The sequence below is a fragment of the Ascaphus truei genome, chromosome 3 (assembly GCF_040206685.1).
Source record: "Ascaphus truei isolate aAscTru1 chromosome 3, aAscTru1.hap1, whole genome shotgun sequence".
Lineage (NCBI taxonomy): Eukaryota > Metazoa > Chordata > Amphibia > Anura > Ascaphidae > Ascaphus > Ascaphus truei.
Genome location: NC_134485.1, coordinates 337,104,947 through 337,124,749, shown reverse-complemented (window position 1 = coordinate 337,124,749; position 19,803 = coordinate 337,104,947). Strand labels below are relative to the sequence as shown.

General features: G+C 46.5%; 1 protein-coding gene and 1 long non-coding RNA gene across 4 annotated transcripts in view; one reads left to right on the top strand and one right to left on the bottom strand.

The window, feature by feature from the left end:
* The window catches only part of CSRNP2 (cysteine and serine rich nuclear protein 2), a 58,822-nt gene that overhangs the window by 12,941 nt on the left and 26,078 nt on the right, over positions 1–19,803 (top strand). The gene's annotated exons all lie outside the window — the stretch shown is intronic.
* Positions 1,704–9,156, bottom strand: LOC142489951 (uncharacterized). Its single transcript, XR_012799965.1, has 3 exons — positions 8,853–9,156; positions 4,757–4,955; positions 1,704–4,665 (listed from the first exon to the last, which is right to left on the bottom strand). It is a non-coding gene; the product is annotated as an uncharacterized LOC142489951 (long non-coding RNA).

Below are 19,803 nucleotides of genomic sequence, written 5' to 3'. Positions count from 1 at the left end.
GGGGAGGTGGTGGGGGGGCATGGAAGGTCTGCTCCTGCTATTGTTACATTGATCACGTTATAAAGCGAAAGTGATATAGGTATAATGGTACAGGTTAAAAAAATAGGCATAATAGCATGTTCTTTTATAGCGCTGCTAGTTTTTACGTAGCGCTTTACAGAGACATTTTGCAGGCACAGGTCCCTGCCCCGTGGCGCTTACAATCAATGTTTTTTGGTGCCTGAGGCACAGGGAGATAAAGTGACTTGCCCAAGGTCACAAGGAGCCAACACCGGGAATTGAACCAGGCTCCGCTGCTTCAAACTCTCAGTACTAGTCTGTGTCGTTACTCACTGAGCCACTCCCTCTCCCTGGATACATTTTGAAAGCATGTGTAAGTCTTTAAATGTATATAAATTGAAGTTACGGTACATTGTGGGCCATTATACTACTTTTCTTTTTTTACTTAATATTTTATTAAAGTTTCCATAAATGTTGTTGGAGTGCAGAAAAAAAGGGAAAGGGAATACAATTCAAAAACAACATTCAATATGAAATAAATTATAACTATAAAAGAAGTGGGAAGGGGAGGGATTTGGGGATAGGCTTTTGAGAAATGCACTTGGGTGATAACACTTATTTTCTCTTATTCATAGTAATAACTATAGCTCAAGACCAGCTGTTCAATTTCCTCTACACCAAATAGGTACTGATAACACTTAACTTAGTCCTAAACTATAGATTCATTAGGAGATTTTTCTATCCAAAGATTCCATATCCCTAGAAACATTTCGTAAGAATTGTTGATTATACTGCTTCATTTTTCCATCAGTAATCCCAAACACTACTAATAACCTGCTTATTGTTGGGAGGTTCAGACTGTTTTCAAGCTGTTGCTAGCTTTGAATATGATGCACCAACGTCTTTTTAATGTGGGAATATTTCTCAGGTACAGGTTTACCCAAAACTAATGTCCATGGATCAAGAGGTAGTTTTGGACCTGTAATTTTATCTATTAATATTACCATATTTTTCCAGAATGTTTGTTTGTATTTTAGGGCATGACCACCATATATGTTCCAATCTGGTGACATTGTCTCCAACACCTATCTGATGAGTTGTGTATGTTCTTTTATTGTAGAACATATAGAGGATCCTTTACCTCTCAGCCATATATGTTCCCAGTCTTCCATCTCCAAGGTTGATCACAACTCTTTTTCCCATTTAATCATATATTGTAATTTCGTTTCTGCGGAGGATTGTGATAATAAGATATAAATCCAAGAAATCATCCCTTTTCCCACAGTTGCAGATTGACAAATGACTTCATATGTCTTAAGCTCCCTACATGTTCCTCGGGTTTGTTCTGCAGGTGTTGTTCTGCAAATTCACATTAAAGAAATTCAATAATACAGTAACACTAGTTCATAAAAAAAAGTTATTCTGTAGTTCCTATAATTTTTATTTCACTCTTCATTTTAAAGCATTTTAATTTTTTACCCTTATTTGAAACAAGGAGCTGCACTGCACCTCTCCAAGTTACCGATAACCCCCAGTTCCTGAGAGAAACAATATGGGTCAGCATCACTCTGACAGCCAACAGAGAGCTATGACATCATTGTGAGATGACTGCAGCTTTCGGTTGGGTTACCTCAGAGCCATCTTTGTTTTTTGCTGTACATGCTGAAAAAAGTAATAAAGCAGAGGGTTGTTGTTGGTATTCCTAATATCTTTTATTTGTATTGTGCCAACATATTCCATAGTGCAATGTGGGAGGCAGGATGATAACATTGTATGACGAGTACCTTATATGTTGAGATAATAGGAATAGGTCTCATTTTGTTCTCATCTGTCGCAAGTAGCATCCAAAGACCGTATAAAACCGCAAAAGATGTGAGCAAATGCTAACCAAGAAATGACATATGGGCATGGTCAGTTGGCTTGTGCAAGGTCTCGCGCTGGCTTTTACCTATTATTCTTTCCTCTAAAATCATCACCTGGAAATGTAGTGGGTGGACTAGCTATATCCCTCAAGTGTGTCAAGAGATTTCTGAGCAGTCGGGAACAAGGACTTGAAACCATTAACCTTGGTTTCTCCACCTCTTGAGCAGCATAACTTTAACGTGGAAAAATGTGGCATCCACGCCGTGCTGCCTTCCACCAATATGGTCACTGGCTCTTCTCACACAGCCATTTGGTGTCTGAAACAAATAGAAAGACTGACTAGTGGGAAGGTTTAGTCCGTGGTGGTAATCCGTGATGGCCAGTGGTCCTGTAAAAGTATTATTTTTTTTTAACTAATCTGTCTATTAGGGGTTACAATGTATATGCAAAGGAAGCTTCACAGATATTTATTTTCTCCCCAGTAAACTCACTGTTCATGATAGTAATGAAACATTAGAATTATTTCCCCATACACTTACACATTTTTCCCCCAGACATGCACAGAAACCTTGATGTGATTGTGTTGTCTTTAGTGCTATTTATATATTGCATCATAGGCTTCTGAAGATTAGACTGTGGTTGTCGTGCTTCAGGACAGCACCAGGTTCAGGCATAGTAAAGGTATATTAAAAAAGATCCTACTGTATGGGGGAGTGATACTGATTAACAACGGAATCTATGGCTAAAACACAGGTTTGGAGAGCAGGAAAACAAACAAACAGATTTACTGTAGATAAGGTAGGGTGAGAAAGGGGTGTTTGAAGACATGAAGGGTGACAAGGGACAGCATGGAGGGGGGGGAAGGTGTGGATAAGTACAATGGCAGAAAGGAAGGCAGGATAATTACAAACAATTGTGATAGCGTGAGAAACCCCATATCCGCATTAAGTCCTTGTTTTGGTGTCAACGAGTCATCATTCTGAGTTCAAATGTTTTCCATTCTTGGGTACGTTTAAACATTCCATTGAGGATTTCGATTTTTAAATCATTTATGGAATGATCGGGTAGTGAGAAATGATGTCCCACTGGTGAGCTGTGTGTGTGTGTATACAGTTGTGTGAAAAAGAAAGTACACCCTCTTTGAATTCTATGGTTTTACATATCAGGATATAATAACAATCATCTGTGCCTTAGCAGTTCTTAAAATTAGGTAAATACAACCTCAGATGAACAACAACACATGACATATTAAACCGTGTCATGATTTATTTAACAAAAATAAAGCCAAAATGGAGAAGCTATGTGTGAAAAACGAAGTACACCTTATAATTCAATAGCTTGTAGAACCACCTTTAGCAGCAATAACGTGAAGTATTTTATATATAAATTGACGTCGCGTTGCCAGGGCAACGTGTCCCTGCAGCTCTTCAGAATCCCGGTATTTAATTTAAATGCCTGGGGGAAGAGCGTGGGACCTCTGCAACCGCCGTGCCCCCCAGTTTGCGCACCGCTGCTGTAGAGCATAACACTGCTTGAAATTTTCATTTTGTGTGCTGTCCATCCACGGTGCTCTCTAAGCCACCACAATAACCAAAGGATGAGCCGTTCCCCACGCTGCTGTGTTTCCCCGTGGCGTTTGAAGAGAGTAAACAGGTATTCAGTGTGGGCAGATGGAATTTTGTCAAACATGACCATAGCACTCACCAATGTCATCATTATTATTGCTCAGTTTTGTGGCACAGGTCTATTCTGCAATGCGGTACAATGTGCCCGGCCAAATACAGCAATGAACATAATCAACGAACGCCTTGATTGCCAAGGATGCGTTTGCTAGATGGACGCCAGAAGCTGTAAAGTTAGTATGCAGCACTGTGTGCTGTTCTCTCAATGCAGCGGTATCCAGGAGCTGGAGTGCTGGCCACTGACAGCAAAGGGTTAATAAAGGGAGCATTATGCCAGGTCCCCGCTGCCTGCCGCAGGGACAAGCACCGCCTCTCAATGGGGCCGGGCTCGTTTGCTGCCTTGCCCGCCGCGTTGTGCGAACAGATTTCCCCGAAGACAGGAAAAATGTACTCGCGTCAGAACGCTGGCCACGTCCCCCGACGGTTCAACCAATGAGGGCGAACCTGCCGAGTGACGTTGTGGCCGCGCCCCCCGTCTTTCCCCCTGCAGCTCACTGCAGACCGGGGAACTCGGCTGAACGCACCGCCAGCCTGGCAGGCGCACGTGCAGCGCTGACACCGGGGCCTCAGCCTTAGGCCAGCTCCATAGAGCCTTGGCCCGTACGGAGGCGCACGCGGCCGTGACGTCACCCGCTTAAAGCGGGTGTGTTTTTTGGCCATGGTATGCGCGGTGGATATGTCTTGGGGCGTGCCAGTGACATCACGGAGCTGGTTCGCGTGACCAGTCTGTCGCGCTGAGAAATCAGTTTAACTGATTTCTCACGCGACGCGCGCCCCCTCCTGCTTCCGCGCAGAAGCGCCCGCATGGACGCGAACACTGCCTTAAGGCAGTCTGTGCGCCCAGCGAGTGGACGCCTCCGCACGGTCTGCAGTACCATGGCCCCAGCCTTACGGGGAAATAAAGCTAAAGCAGACAAAGCCTGTAAGGAATCGCACTCCGTGTGTGTCTGTATAAATGTGTGTGCATCTTTATTTATGTATACACACCCCTCTATTTTGACTATCTATGGATACATTGAGATGAGAACATTAGATTGTCTCCTGTAGGAACACTGATATAAACAAGGTCAGCGTAATGAAGGCAGATAAAGGAAAAGTGATGTCATCCGTGTCATGGAGGCTGTGGAAGAAAGACAGGATGTTGTTGAGTCAGGAGTGTAATTGGATCCTTCGCTATGCTGCAGCAGCAGCTCATAGTTTAGAGCAGTTACCCAGAGCATGTGTCCTTGTTTAACCCTTTATCCTTCAGAGCTTCCGGTAGTGGCTTGCGTTGCGAGGCCAGCAGGACGGGGCTGCAGTCCTGAAGATTAGTAGCCGGCTGCACACTTGCTGACCCTAAAGATCAAAGATTTCTTCTGGGACCTGCACCCCCTTGAGCACTTGAGAACTGGAGCTGTCTGTTTGAAGGACCTGCAATGTATTGCGATACAAAGTGTTTAAAATACTAATCTGTAATAACGGCAAAAAAAACGATCACATGACTCAGGCCGCGCTTATAGTGCCTTGCTTGCTTATAGTAAGTGCGACGGAGCAACGTCGAGACTAAAAATTTGGAAGCCGGGTCTATTTGATTTTTTAGAGACAGTCGCCACATGTGACTGTCTCTAAACCAATCAAATTGTGCGGCCCACCCCCTTTAGTGACGTCACTGGCCTTGTCGCCAGCAACGTCGCTAAAAACCTAATTAAAACTATCGCTAATGGTGACGGAATCGGTTGCATCGCCAGCACTATAAGCGCGGCCTCAGAATGATCTGCAACCCTGCTTTCCCCCATTATCTCTTAACATACAGTGCTTCCACTGCAGCAAGGGATTCTGGGTAATGACATGCATATGAGCACACCGTATCATCCCCTTTTGCTTCAAATCCATTTTAATATGGCCCCCTATAATCTGGAATAACGAAGAATATAAACAGGAGACTATTCTGCTTCATAATCTTCATTGCAAGCCCCTCTTAAAAGCAATATAACCTGCACACACCTCTCTAATTTCAGCTCTTGGAGGTTGGTATTTTTGCAGTACGGTATGTCATATTTTGGACATACGGTTTGCTAGTCATATTTTAAGTTACAAAAACAAACAAGAATTGTGGAAAATGATTTGCATACTTAAGTGGTTTCACCTCAGTACAGATATAGTGTACAGTCACGCTAATGCTGCTTTGAATGTCCTATCTTCTCTCACAGGTCTAAATCTGTGTGGAGTGCGTGTTATGTCCGTTTGTGTGAAATGATTTGAATGGCTTACAATATGTTTTCGTTTGGTTAGTGACTCTGGAAGGGGGGAATTTTCCTATTTGGAGTGTGCGAGAGTCTCCAGTTATTTGATTATATGTTGCCCATCACTTTTAGAAGAACCTGCTGTACCTAAAAACAAAAAGCCTTTCGGATGAATAATCTTCATCATCTTTATTGGAGTGGTACTGATAACATAATTGGTTTTCCCCTAGATATCCTTGTACAGTGCCTGGTGATGTCATGCTTGGCACAAGCTACAAATGAGTAGAGCTGGCACAATCAATAGCACTAGAAGCACTTTCACAGGCCCGCAGAGTCCTCTGTCTGCTTTACAGACCATTTCCTGGTCACAATGGGTGTTCCGTTCAAAGCTTTCAGGAGGCTTTGTTTCGATATTGAATACAATGGGTAATAAATGTACAGTACATTCTGAGAGGATGCTTAATTATCCCTTTCCCAATTAGTGACCTGTAAATCAATTGAATATCTCCAAATTACCTTTTTGCCAGAATTGCCCCAATTATTATGGTCAATCCCCCTCTTGCTTGAGGATGCTAATAATCGGTGTGCCCCAATATCACGGATAAATGATGGGTATCAACGTGGTTTTTCTGGCACACACACCTCACTTCCGCACACAAACCCAACTGCCGGTGCTCCAGTATCCGGGATGGTCCTATAAGTCCCAAGGGTATTCACAAGGATAAAAGATGACCCAGGCACACGGACTATGCAAAATGAAGAATTTAATGCAGCTAAGAAACCAACGTTTCGAGTGCTACACCCTCACCTTGATAAAGAGTGTGTAGCACTCGAAACGTTGGTTTCTTAGCTGCATTAAATTCTTTATTTTGCATAGTCCGTGTGCCTGGGTCATCTTTTATCCTTGTAAATGATGGGGACCCATGAAAGTAATCTTGAATGGACGAGGTCCCTCCGCTTGAGTTCGGATCACCACGGTGACATGGCAAATATGTGGTTGCTGAGAAGCAATGGAATCATCGCAGCTGTAGCACATTGGTGCCGCGGCCCCTCCGGCACTCTGAGTTGAAGCATGTGACCACTCTGGGTAGAAAGCACCCCTTGGTCTGCAGGTTCATGGCTTATGGGCAATGGGTGTCTTACTGAAATGCTTCTTTAAAAGTTGTCAAGTATGGTTTCATTCCATCCTCTGATCCTCATGAATGGAACCAATGCGTTACACGACTTCTCACCATATGGAATGGGGGCTTCTGAATGATCTTTGCCCATTTGGTGGCAAAAAACTACACTCTACAAGGGGATGGGGGGTGGTAGAGATGTGAGTATTGGCAATGGCCTAGGTCACAGAGCGGGGATTGATCTGTAAAGTCGCAGTCTCGCAGCCAAGTTCATGGATTTGTAACCATAACCTGGAGTCTAAGGTGGGTTTTACTTTTTCTGCATTATCTTTGTATTCATGTACCTTCTTCTACATAGTCCCCAGACAGGAGACGTGACTATCACTGGGGCAAGGAAAAGACGTTTAACCTTTTTGCCCCATTTAGATTTCCAGCTGCAAATGAAGAAAAGGAAACCTTTTCCAAATTTCCAAAATGATTTCGTTTTACGCCTCAAAATTGAAGTCCTTTAACGTTATATCGCTTCCGCTTTCTCAGATTATCCTATGTGGGGTTTAATTGTGGCTTTGCAATTCAAAGGCCAGCTCCTTAAAGCAGGGGTGAGCAAACTTTTTATGCCGAGCCCCCCTTTTCATCCATCAAATTTCTCGGGGGCCCCCCCTGCCTGATGTAATCAAAATCACATGACGTCAGCGCACGTGAGCTGGTTCAGCCAACGAGTGCGAACCAGCTTTGTGACGCGTCCGCCACGCGTCTACAATCTCCTGCAGCCAAGTTCACAAATCGCTTGGGCTGCAGGTGTGCGCGCAGGCAGTATACTGGTATTGGATCACTGTTTATTTTATTGTTGGCTGGCATCTGGTAATATGTTTTTTTCTGGTGAACAAAGGCAGTTCATTTGAGGGGGCATTCATCCACCTCTTTGCTACCTCCCTTCCCTCTCCTGCCCCCCTTTTTTTCCCCTCCCTTTTTTCCTTCTCCCATTTGCTTTCCCCAGTGTCATCCACTCCAACCTACCAGTTTTATGTATTATTTATTCCCGTTTTAAATGTTGCCCAGGGATCAGGGACCCCCATAACCAAACTCAAGGGGGGTACTGATGAATCTCCCCTGCTGATCAATACTCCAAAGTGACCCCCCTGACCCAAAGAACCCTCAGCCCCCCAAAACTCATCCTCCTCCCAAGCCCCTCAATTCTGCCATCTCTGCCTGACCTTCATCCCTCCGTTTAGCCATTGTCTCTCCCTCCCCCCAGTGTCTCTCTCACATTCCCCCCAGTGTACCTTCCCTCCAGTGTCTCTCTCACCTTCCCTCCAGTGTCTCTCTCTCACCTTCCCTCCAGTGTCTCTCTCTCACCTCCCCCCCCAGTGTCTCTCTCACCTTCCCCCTGTGTCTCTCTCACCTTCCCCCCAGTGTCTCTCTCTCTCACCTTCCCCCCAGTGTGTCTCTCTCTCTCACCTTCCCCCAGTGTCTCTCCCCATCCCCCCAATATGTCTCCCACCTCTCCATGTCTCTCCCTCCCCTCAATGTCTCCCACCTCTCTGTCTCTCTCTCCCCCTCCCCTCAATGTCTCCCACCCCTCCATGTCTCTCTTTCTCTCCCCCTCCCCCCAATATGTCTCCCACCTCTCCATGTCTCTCTCCCCCTCCCCTCAATACTGTATGTCTCCCACCTCTCCATGTCTCTCTCACCCTCCCCTCAATATGTCTCCCACCTCTCCATGTCTCTCTCCCCCTCCCCTCAATATGTCTCCCACCTCCATGTCTCTCTTCCCCTCCCCCAATATGTCTCCCATCTCTCTATGTCTCTCTCCCCCTCCCCTCAATATGTCTCCCACCTCCATGTCTCTCTTCCCCTCCCCCAATATGTCTCCCATCTCTCCATGTCTCTCTCTCTCCCCCTCCCCTCAATATGTCTCCTACTACACACAATCTCTCTCTCTACTTTCACTATTAAGACACACTTACTTTCACTGCAGTCCCCCATGTCGGCTAAAAACTGGGACAGGAGGAGGAGGGGCAGTCTGTGTGCAGGGAAGGCCCCGCCCCAGCTGCAGGCAGACCACAGAGACAGCAGCACGGAGCTTGTGAGCTGCTTGGCTGCCCGCGCACAGCTCTGCCCGTCCCCAGCTCTTCCCCGCACGCAGCCTGCGCCCAGTTTGCGCACCGCTGCTTAAAGCATAATCGGTCTTGTGTTTCTGCATAACGTAACAGTGGTGCTCCCAGTTCCAGGGGCCCACTCGTTGCAAGTAAAATTAACTACAAATATGGCCGCGGGGGTCACCATTAGAACATCTTGACGTCATCAGGTGATGTGCCAATCTATTTGGGACACTGGTGGCTATATTTATAGTTAAATATTGTTTTTTTTTTTGCAATTACAGAGCTGGTTGCCAGATTGACCTTTTGGACATGTGTCCTTGTTTGGGGGTTAATTTAGTAGCTACCTATATGGATTGCTGCTTTAACCCCTTTGTTGGTGCTGGGGCTTGTAGGCCATGGCCAGTTTGTGCGTTATTTGCACAGGCACAGCTTGCAGAATGCTCAGACTGGCATTTTGCACAGCTGTGTTTTCCAGTGTTAGCTGCTCCTCCTCCTGGGGTTGAATCCAGTTCACTTCTCATTCTTTCTTCACCACCGAGTCTGTCTGGATATTGACAGTGGAACAAGCGTTCTGCCTCCTGCACAGTGCCGGGCGCTACATCTGACTCTTTACTGTTGCTTAGAACAGGGGTGCGCAGACTGGGGGGATTTCTAGGGGAGGCGCGGCGGTTACAGACCCCCCGCGTTCTTCCCCACGGCATTTAAATTAAATGCCGGGGGAGGCGTGAGGCCTCTGTATCTCCCTTACCTGCTCTCTGCCGGGTCTTCGGCGACGCGTCGCCATGGCCGGCGACTTCATTTGACGCCAAGTCCTTGGAAAGGAGGGGGCGGCGCAAACGCTGCGCCTGCCGGGCGGGGGGGGGTGCAGCTCAAGAAGTTTGCGCACCTCTGGCTTAGAAAACAGCAGACCTGTTTGGATTTTAAATCCGGCCTAGTAAACAGACATTTATCTTGTGCATTTAATCCGTAAGAAGAATAACCATGGAAACCCCATTTTATTATTCTGTTTTACATACACCACGCGAAACTTGCACTACAGGTAGGAGGCGTGGGGAGGCGTGGCCGTGACGTCACATGAGCGGTTCGCCCTCATTGGCTCAACCGCTCACGTAACGGGGCCGTGACGCAGCCATCGCGCTAAAAAACAAATTGATTTGTCTCTTAGAGATTCAGCCTCTCCGTCGCGCCTCTGCGCGCTATGCGCAGGTTCATTGGGCTCATGGTTTTTTTTTTGCTGCGCGCGCCATCGCCGGCACTATAATCGCGGCCTTAGTAACACTACAGAAAAAAGTGTTTTCAAGCTATTGTAAATATTAAAATTAACACTGAAGCAAAAGTTAAAGACCAAACTTGGCTTTGTTTCAGCATTTTTAAGCTTCATGGAAAACGAATGTCCCCGCTCTAAAAAGTTACATGACGCATTGTACAGTGATGCTGAGCATCTATATGCCCTATTAGTGTCTGTACAAAGGAGATCAGACATTAGAACAAAAAAGTAGCTTGAAATGTGAGATTTTTTTGCACTGAGCCCTCTGACGTACAGTAACCGTCCAACATTTGGTACATGATTTGTAGTTGTAATTCATTGTACTCAAGCTGTAGACATTCCCATTTAATCTTCTGATAAAAAGTTAGAACACCTGTTCTTCTGTTTTACATGTAGTAAGTCATCAATCTTCTTGCAGCTTTTAATAAATGAAATGCGCCGGGTCTGTTTCACCCAGTAGGAACAGGCTGGGCCGGCTTGATGGCGATGCCGTTGGTGCCTGTGCAACCAGGATCCAATAAAAAATTATTTATAAAACAAATTACAGCACTTAAAAATAAATATAAAGATATTTGTCCAATAGCGTCCCCAATTATGTTGTATTATTGATTTTCTTTTTCCCTCCCCACATTCCCTCTGTCCCTCTCCATTCTCTCATCCCCCACCCCCCACTCTTTCCTTTTCCCTCTCTCGCATCTCAATTCCCCCTCCCATCTCAATTCCTCTTCCCCAACCCAATCTTCTCTCCTCCCAATCTTCTCTCTTCCCCGCCCCAATCTTCTCCCTCCCCCTCTCCAATCTTCTCCCTCCCCCTCTCCAATCTTCTCCCTCCCCCTCTCCAATCTTCTCCCTCCCCCTCCCCAATCTTCTCTCTCCCCCTCCCCAATCTTCTCTCTCCCCATCCCCAATCTTCTCTCTCCCTCTCCCCAATCTTCTCTTTCCCTCTCCCCAATCTTCTCTCTCCCCCTCCCCAATCTTCTCTCTCCCGCTCCCCAATCTTCTCTCTCCCCCTCCCCAATCTTCTCTCTCCCCCTCCCCAATCTTCTCTCTCCCCTTCCCCAATCTTCTCTCTCCCCCTCCGCAATCTTCTCTCTCCCCCTCCCCAATCTTCTCTCTCCCCCTCCCAAATCTTCTCTCCCCCTCCCCAATCTTCTCTCCCCCTCCCCAATCTTCTCTCCCCCTCCCCAATCTTCTCTCTCCTCCTCCCCAATCTTCTCTCTCCCCCTCCCCAATCTTGTCTCTCCCCCTCCCCAATCTTGTCTCTCCCCCTCCCCAATCTTGTCTCTCCCCCTCCCCAATCTTGTCTCTCCCCCTCCCCAATCTTGTCTCTCCCCCTCCCCAATCTTGTCTCTCCCCCTCCCCAATCGTCTCTCTCCCCCAACCTTGCCCCTCTCTCTACCCAACCTCTCCCCTCTCTCTACCCAATCCTCTCTCCCTCTCTCCAGCCTCTCTCCCCAGCCTCGCCTCTCCCTTTCCCCAGCCTCGCCCCTTCCCCCTCCTCTCATCTCCCGACACTCAATTCCCCCCCCATCTCAATTCCCATTCCCCAACCCAATCTTCTCTCTCCCCCTCCCAATCTTCTCGCCCACCTCTGCCTCGCCTCTTTCCCCAGCCTCGCCTTTCTCCCTCTCCCCAGCCTCGCCTTTCTCTCTCCCCAGCCTCGCCTTTCTCCCCAGCCTTGCCTTTCTCTCTCCCTCTCCCCAGCCTCGCCTTTCTCTCTCCCTCTCCCCAGCCTCGCCTTTCTCCCTCCTCCCCAGCCTCGCCTTTCTCTCTCCCTCTCCCCAGCCTCGCCTTTCTCCCTCCTCCCCAGCCTCGCCTTTCTCTCTCCCTCCTCCCCAGCCTCGCCTTTCTCTCTCCCTCTCCCCAACCTCGCCTTTCTCTCTCCCTCTTCCCAGCCTCGCCTTTCTCTCTCCCTCTCCCCAGCCTCGCCTTTCTCTCTCCTCTCCCCAGCCTCGCCTTTCTCTCTCCCTCTCCCCAGCCTCGCCTTTCTCTCTCCCTCTCCCCAGCCTCGCCTTTCTCTCTCCCTCTCCCCAGCCTCGCCTTTCTCTCTCCCTCTCCCCAGCCTCGCCTTTCTCTCTCCCTCTCCTCAGCCTCGCCTTTCTCTCTCCCTCTCCCCAGCCTCGCCTTTCTCTCTCCCTCTCCCCAGCTTCGCTTTTCTCTCTCCCTCTCCCCAGCCTCACCTCTCTCTCTCCCTCTCCCCAGCCTCGCCTTTCTCTCTCCCTCTCCCCAGCTTCGCTTTTCTCTCTCCCTCTCCCCAGCCTCGCCTCTCTCTCTCCCTCTCCCCAGCCTCGCCTCTCTCTTCTCCCTCTCCCCAGCCTCGCCTCTCTCTTCTCCCTCTCCCCAGCCTCGCCTCTCTCTTCTCCCTCTCCCTTCATTCTTTCTCCCCTCACCTACCCAGCCACCCACCCATACACATTTAGTAAGCTCTTCGGGGCAGGGGCTCCTTTTCCTAAGTGTTACTTTTATGTCTGAATCACTTCTTCCCATTAGGTGTTATCTGTACTATTTGTTATTTATATGATTATGGCACGTTTAATACTGCTGTGAAGCGCTATGTACATTAATGGAGCTATATAAATAATGACATACATACATACCCACACACACACTTACCCACCAACACACTTACTTGCCCACATACACACACTTCCCCTCCTTTCCCCCCCCCCTCCCACCACACATACACACTTACCCACACACTCCCTTATATAGCCCTGTTTACACGGGGCCCATACAGGAATCTTGGTGGGTCCCTTGTAAGTGACCACTAGACATTTGCCCTGTTTGGGAACTGCCACTTCCTTACAGACTGAGAGGAATGTTAATGCAGATCCGCGGTAACAGTTGATCCGCTGACACCCGGGAGCCCTCTTGACTTGAGGCCGTCCCTATGTTGGATTCCCCTAGCCTTCTTCTGGAATCCTAAGTAACAGGGGTACTGTCCCTGCCTACAACACAATAAAATAAGGGGGGCCTGGTCAGTAATCTTACTGTAAGATCATACCTATCTACTCACCCTGACGCTCCACTCCTCTTGTCCTCCGGGAACCTAACCTTATGGAACCTTCTCCACCCTCCTCCCCCCCCCCCCCCATCTCTTTCACTTACTTCTCGTGGTGTCATGATCCCATAGCAACACAGGGTGAGGCCCAATATACTCCAACCTTCTAGTAATCCTTTAGGAGGGGGGTACACTTACTTACACACACTCCCTTACCTCAGGGGAGCGCAATCTTTCTTACCTGCGCCCCCCTGCCGGCTCTTACCCTCTCTTCGCGCCCCCCCCCCCTCTCTTACCTTGGCTTCGGCATCAAGAGTCACGTTGCCGTGGCGACGCGTCTCCAGGAGCAAGGTAAGTGCAGTTTACAGAGGCCTTTGCCGCTTCCCCGGCACTTAATTTAAGTGCCTTCTGCAAGCGCGCGGGGCCTCTGTAAACCCTGCGGCTCCAGAGGAGACATTGAGCTGCAGCTGCTCCTTTCTCTGCTCAAAACAGGGGATATTACAAAGATTTGTCGGGACATCAGGACAGTAACTTTAAAACCGTGACGTCTGGTCACCCTAATTATGGAGCAAGATTTTCTAAGGTCACTAAGACACTTGGCTCAATAAAAATGCATCCTTACTTGTACCTTAAGCTAGTGTAGCTTGTTCCTTTTGTAAGGGAGGAGCCTTTTTACAGCTTTTCAGTTCCTCCAACTGCTTGTTTCTAATCAAATATGTTGCAATGTCGCGGATGTCATTTTCAGGTTCTGTTTTGCATTACTGGGTTGTGGTCATCCTGGGTTGTTTGATTATATTTGACTCATTATTTTTAAAACATTGACGGATGTCCTGTAGACTTCAATGAGATAACCCTGTAGAAAATCATGCGCACCCGCTATAGCCATCAGGTGCCCCTGCAGACCTGCCGAATACAATCTGCCTCTTGAAAATCAGAAGTCTCACTTGCTGTTGAAGTGAATCCGTAGGCTGAGAGCGGTGTGCTGTCCGTGTCACCCTATGGTCCCTGAAGGATCATCTAATGTTGGTGCCAGACTCGGCAGCTGTATTGCCAAGGTGAAGGAGTTAAGTTGCTGTTACATCATTTGCTAATACTCATCCATCTGGTGTTACCGCCTCTTCTTGCATCACTAGAGAAGCCTTTATCTTACAGAGTCCTGCGCGCACCTTTACAAAACACAGTAATCATGCACATATTTACACAGCACCAGTGAAAGTATTCTTCTTGTGTCATTCACGTGTTTGCGTAGCACTAAGCTGATCTGATGCAGTGAGAGGTAAGAAAGGGTGTGTGTGTACTTACTCAGACAGTGGTGTGTCACTAGTTGTAATGCTTGAGCAATATATTTGATATGAGGAGACATAGTACATTGGACCCAGGTCTGTCGCATCTCCTTTAAAGAGAGCCCACAGATTTTAATTATTTGTAATCAAAAAAATCCAATTAAACTACTTTTTAAGATTTCTTGAAATGGACTATTACGTGATTAATTTCTTCAGACCATATTGGAATAGACACCGGCTTGAGCTTTAGTGTAGTATTATCATTTAATGGTGATGTCGGCGATTGTGTCTGCTTCTAAACCCATTCGTTCTTTTTCCTGTCACTCAACGTTGTTGTTGTTGTTGTTATTGTTTCAAGCTTCTGAATTCTTCTCTATGTGATGTAATGGGGCAGACTCGGTTGAACTGGCAGAAAGGAGTGGCCTCTTAATATACACAAAAAAGCAGTTCATTCATCTTTAGGCTACATAGTTGATTGAGTGGTACCTGCAGCACTTATAATTTTAATAGAAGCCGCGCTGCGTAATGGGACATTTGCTTGTGGCCGTTTCGCCGCGGTCAAATCATCGCCGTCGTTCGTCCACAGAAGGACCCTCCGCTGCAGCCGATCGGCCGCTTCTAAGGTGAGTTTTATTATTGTTTAGGGTAGGGGGTTAATTTAAGGGATTTTAGCGGTTACGGTAGGGGTTTTAGGGTAGGGGTTTTTAGGTTAAGGGCTTAGGATATGGGGTTTTAGGGTAATAGCTTAGGGTAGGGGGTTTTAGGGTACGTGCTTGGGTTAGGGGTTTTAGGGTAAGGGCTTAGGGTAGGGGGTTTTAGGGTACCAGCTTAGGGCAAGGAGTTTTAGGGTAGGGGGTTTTAGGGTACGTGCTTGGGTTAGGGGGTTTTAGGGTAGAGAGTTTAGGCACTTACCTTAGTGGCGAAGTGGCTGGCGGCGGCAGGTTCTGGCGGCAGGGTGAGCTCCGGCGAAGCACCGGCGGTCGTTTGGTCGCAGCGACACGCCCACGACCAAATGTCCCAGACTGGCCGCACTATCTGTGTGCTATACACAACTAGTCACTGCACTGAATAGTTTACAATGTGTTTTTGGTGCCGTGTGGCCTCTCCTGCCTGTGTAATGCATGTAAAGTAATGGGTTGCAATCTCCACCAGGGCCAGCAGTTATCTTATTTCATTGGAAGAACAAATTCATGTTTATCGGACTTGGCCAGTAAGTTGTAAAGGTCATTGTTATCTGCGCTTTACAATGCCGAGCAATCGAAACCAAACCCTATAATATTTCATTCGTTTTCCCATTAAAATTATAATCTAGGCAGACGCGTTCTTCATCCCTAATTAATATGTCAATAGTCCAGATATGTCTTGCATATCTTAAAGGGCCATTGGGTTTGCTTGTGCAGGATCACAATCCTTTTAAACCTATTTAGCCAACATTATTAAAAGGTTTGTGACGCATGAATTCTGTATGAACAGACGGGAATAGATTGTTCTGTAAGAAAAAAATTCTGTAAATAAGCAGTCAGAGTTTTGGATAGGGCAGAATCTGGAATTGTGTAGCTGGAACCCTATGCAAAACTATATATATATATATATATATATATATATAATATATATATATATATTTTTTGAAATATATATATATATATAGAATCCAATGCACAGCCGGCACACCATATGCAAGTCAATAAGTTTTGGTGCTTATCCGATAAAGCAATAACAGACCATACGATACCGGTTGCAACATGACATCAAGGGACAGCACGCAGGTAAGTAAATCAAAAATGTTCTATATTTGATAGAAGACACAAAAAAAACTTGAGAAAGGTCCCACTGGGGGACCGAAACGTCGTTTTTTTGTGTCTTCTATCAAATATAGAACATTTTTGATTTACTTACCTGCGTGCTGTCCCTTGATGTCGTGTTGCAACCGGTATCGTATGGTCTATATATATATATATATATATATATATATCTTAACCCTGGCTGTGCTCAAAGCTGTGACCATGCAGCAAGCTTAAGCCTATAGGGAACCATGTTAAAAATGGTTATTGAGGCAAAAAGTGACACTGTGTGCTCATTTGCATGTCATTTCCCAGAATCCCTTGCTGCAGTGGAAGTGCTGTATGCTGGGTGATAATGGGGAAAGGCGGGGTTGCAGACCTGCCTAAGACATGCAGATGAGCATACAGCTATATTTGCATATATATATATATATATATATATTTCTTGTTGAATCCTAAAGAACTAATTTCATGTGAGTTTACCCACAAAACTAGTCCTAAATGCTACAGTAGTATGATGTATGTATATCTTTATTTAGATAGCGCCATTAATGTACATAGTGCTTCACAGCCGTAATACACGCGCCATAATCATATAAATAACAAATAATACAAATAACACATACTGGGAAGAAGTGCTTCAGACATAAGTGACACTTCGGGCAGGGACTCCTTTTCCTAAGAGCTTACAATCTAATGTACTCCTCAATCCCATCGCAATTCAAAATACAGTTAATCTCTTGTTTTTGAAAGACCCATAATGTTCTTCAGCTGTACTTTGTGTTGTAATGAATACATGGATATTCTTCTATGCAGCAACTTCACACCCACTCCTGCTATTCTAACCATCTTTGTTGACTGATAAAACATTAATGAAGATCCATGAACAGCTGAGGCTTGAAAGAACAGGAAACGGCAGGAGAACAGTAGAGAATCTCGGTGTCACCGAAACAAACATGAAGACGAGAATAAAGCTATAGATACGGTTTAACCTCTTTTCTGCTGGAGGGTCCAGCAAAACAGATGCAATCCAATTCCCTTTACCCCACCTTCCCTACTATTCTGTGCTAGGAAGGATATGAACTGGTAGTAAAATGGGGTGTCGAGGAAAGCATCGGCTCAGACTGTATTTATTTATTTATAAAAAATGTTTTGCCAGGAAGTAATACATTGAGTTACCTCTTGTTTTCAAGTATGTCCTGGGCACAGAGTTATACAAATAGATGGTTACATTAAAAGAATAGGGTTATACAGTCAATTCACAGACATATAATGGACAGATAGTTGGAAAATTGGGTACAGGGGATAAAGGGCTTGTGAGTTTCAGATTGAAATAGAGCAGCTTTAACATCACCGAACGGCAGCAAACAGCTCACACCCTTTAGCTGCCCTTCGGCTGCGCCAAAGGCTGTCCACTTTTGGGGCAATGCAGATGTACACTGGGGTGGTTGAGATTCAATGCTGCTGTGAACAGAAAGTTCTTTGTCCTCTTGGCTCATTAACATTCCAGTGGGTGGGATTGACATTCCACAAAGTACAAGCGAATGTTAACCCTTAGCACGCTGGTCCTGTGCAGAGGGGAGCAGCTTTTGGGGAGCCCCATCAGGCTTTCCGCCTTTGGGGCAATGCAGATATACACTGGGGTGTTTGAGATTCAATGCAGCAGTATATGATTTACAAACCAAAGCAGAATCCGAATTTTTTTTTTAAGTATAACCTTTTTGGTGGTGGAGGGACCGGTTACACATATAGGGCCATATTTGCTAAGTGGTGCCTGAAAACACCTTATGGGCCCGTTCAAGGGAATGCTCATAAGATGTCTTCCGGCACTGGAAGGTGTTATGGAATAGCACTGCTTAGTAAATATGGGCACTAGTGTCTAATACCTGTTGCATTGTTCGGCAGCAACATTTACAATAGGTGTGCCCTCTTCAAGAGAAGCAGATGAGAAAATGTATGCACCGGACAAAGCAGTTGGGTCTGGCCGGGCCTGGCTTTCCCCCAGCTGCGGGCCTCCCTCACTGACTGTCCCACGCCGAGCTTCTGATGCTGGTGTGCACCGGGCCTCTCTGACATCGGCGCACGCCGGAAGCAAGCTGGGCTCAGCTTCCAGCGCGCACCGGCATGAGGGAGACAGGCCTGGCGCATGCCGGCGTCAGAAGCTCGGCGTGGGACAGTCAGTGAGGGAAGCCCGCAGCTGGGCGAGAGTCGGACCTGGCAGCAACGAGAAGACCGGCAGCCGGGCAAAGAAGTTGGGGGAGGGCCGGGGCAGCAGAGGCCTGCGCTATTCCCAAGCTAGGTAAGTCTACTTATATGGTGTTTTTTTTAATTTATCATTGAATGTGGTGGGTGGGTTGTATGTATTTGGGGGAGTGAGGGGGGTTTATGTATTTGGGGGTGGGTGGTTGTATGTATTTGGCAGGGTAGGGGGTTTGTATATATTTGGAGGTGGGGATTTTTTTTGTATGTATTTTGTGGGGGCGGTTGTGTGTGTAGGGGGTCGGGAGGTAATGGGTGTGAGGAGGGGGGATTGAATGAGAGTGGGGTAATTGATGGAGAGGAGAGAGGGGGTGAGTGAGGAAGACAAGGAGTGAGATGGATGGGAGAGAAATACATGGGATATGGGGGGTAAGTGGGGGGGGGCTTGCAAGACAGCCAACAAGGGGGGGGGGGTCCAGTCGTAACCCTAGTCCTGGGCCCCGAGATCTGTCTGCGGCCCTGAGTGAATGGTTGTCAGCACTGATGAAACGGTGAACGCTGGTAATGAACACACAAACCGCAGCTCTTCCTTTAGCTGTAGTGTAGGGTGAAGCTGCAGATAGTCAAGCAGGTGCAGAGAGAATTTATCAACCAATTATTCTGGTCCACAGACTCGAACATGAATTCTGAGGTCATGGCAGTTAACTACACATTCAGCTTAACAATATTTTTGTCTACTCAAAGGTCGCGGGCAGGAAGTAGAGGGTGGTGTGTGGGTAACATGCCAGCTAGTGAAAAGAAAAGCTTGTCCTAAAGCAAACTTCATTGTTGCATAGAAATTAGGCATTTATGTCCATGTTCACTACTAATTCCCTGGTGATAACTATAATAAAAGCTCGGTGAATCATTTTGGCATTCAAACCTTCTAGTATTCTTTTTGTTATTCCAATTAGTTCTTTTCATTTCCTTTTTTTTTTTTTTTTTTAACAAAAAGCGTAAATGAATGATTTCTAAGATAAGATCACATTGCTGGTATCACATAAGTAATTTCAGCCATCGCTGCATAAGAAACAGTTAGACGAACACTTAAAGCTTATGCACCCATTGTACCGCTGCTTTGCCAATAACCGATAAATAATACATAAAACTGTTAGCTGGTCACTAATAGGTAGCCTTGTCTTATGCAGAGAACACATCGCTCACATAATAGTGTGAGTTTAAAACTCCAATTCCAAAATATTCTTCAAATCTTTTCCAACTCCTGCAAATACAGCATTTCATTCCA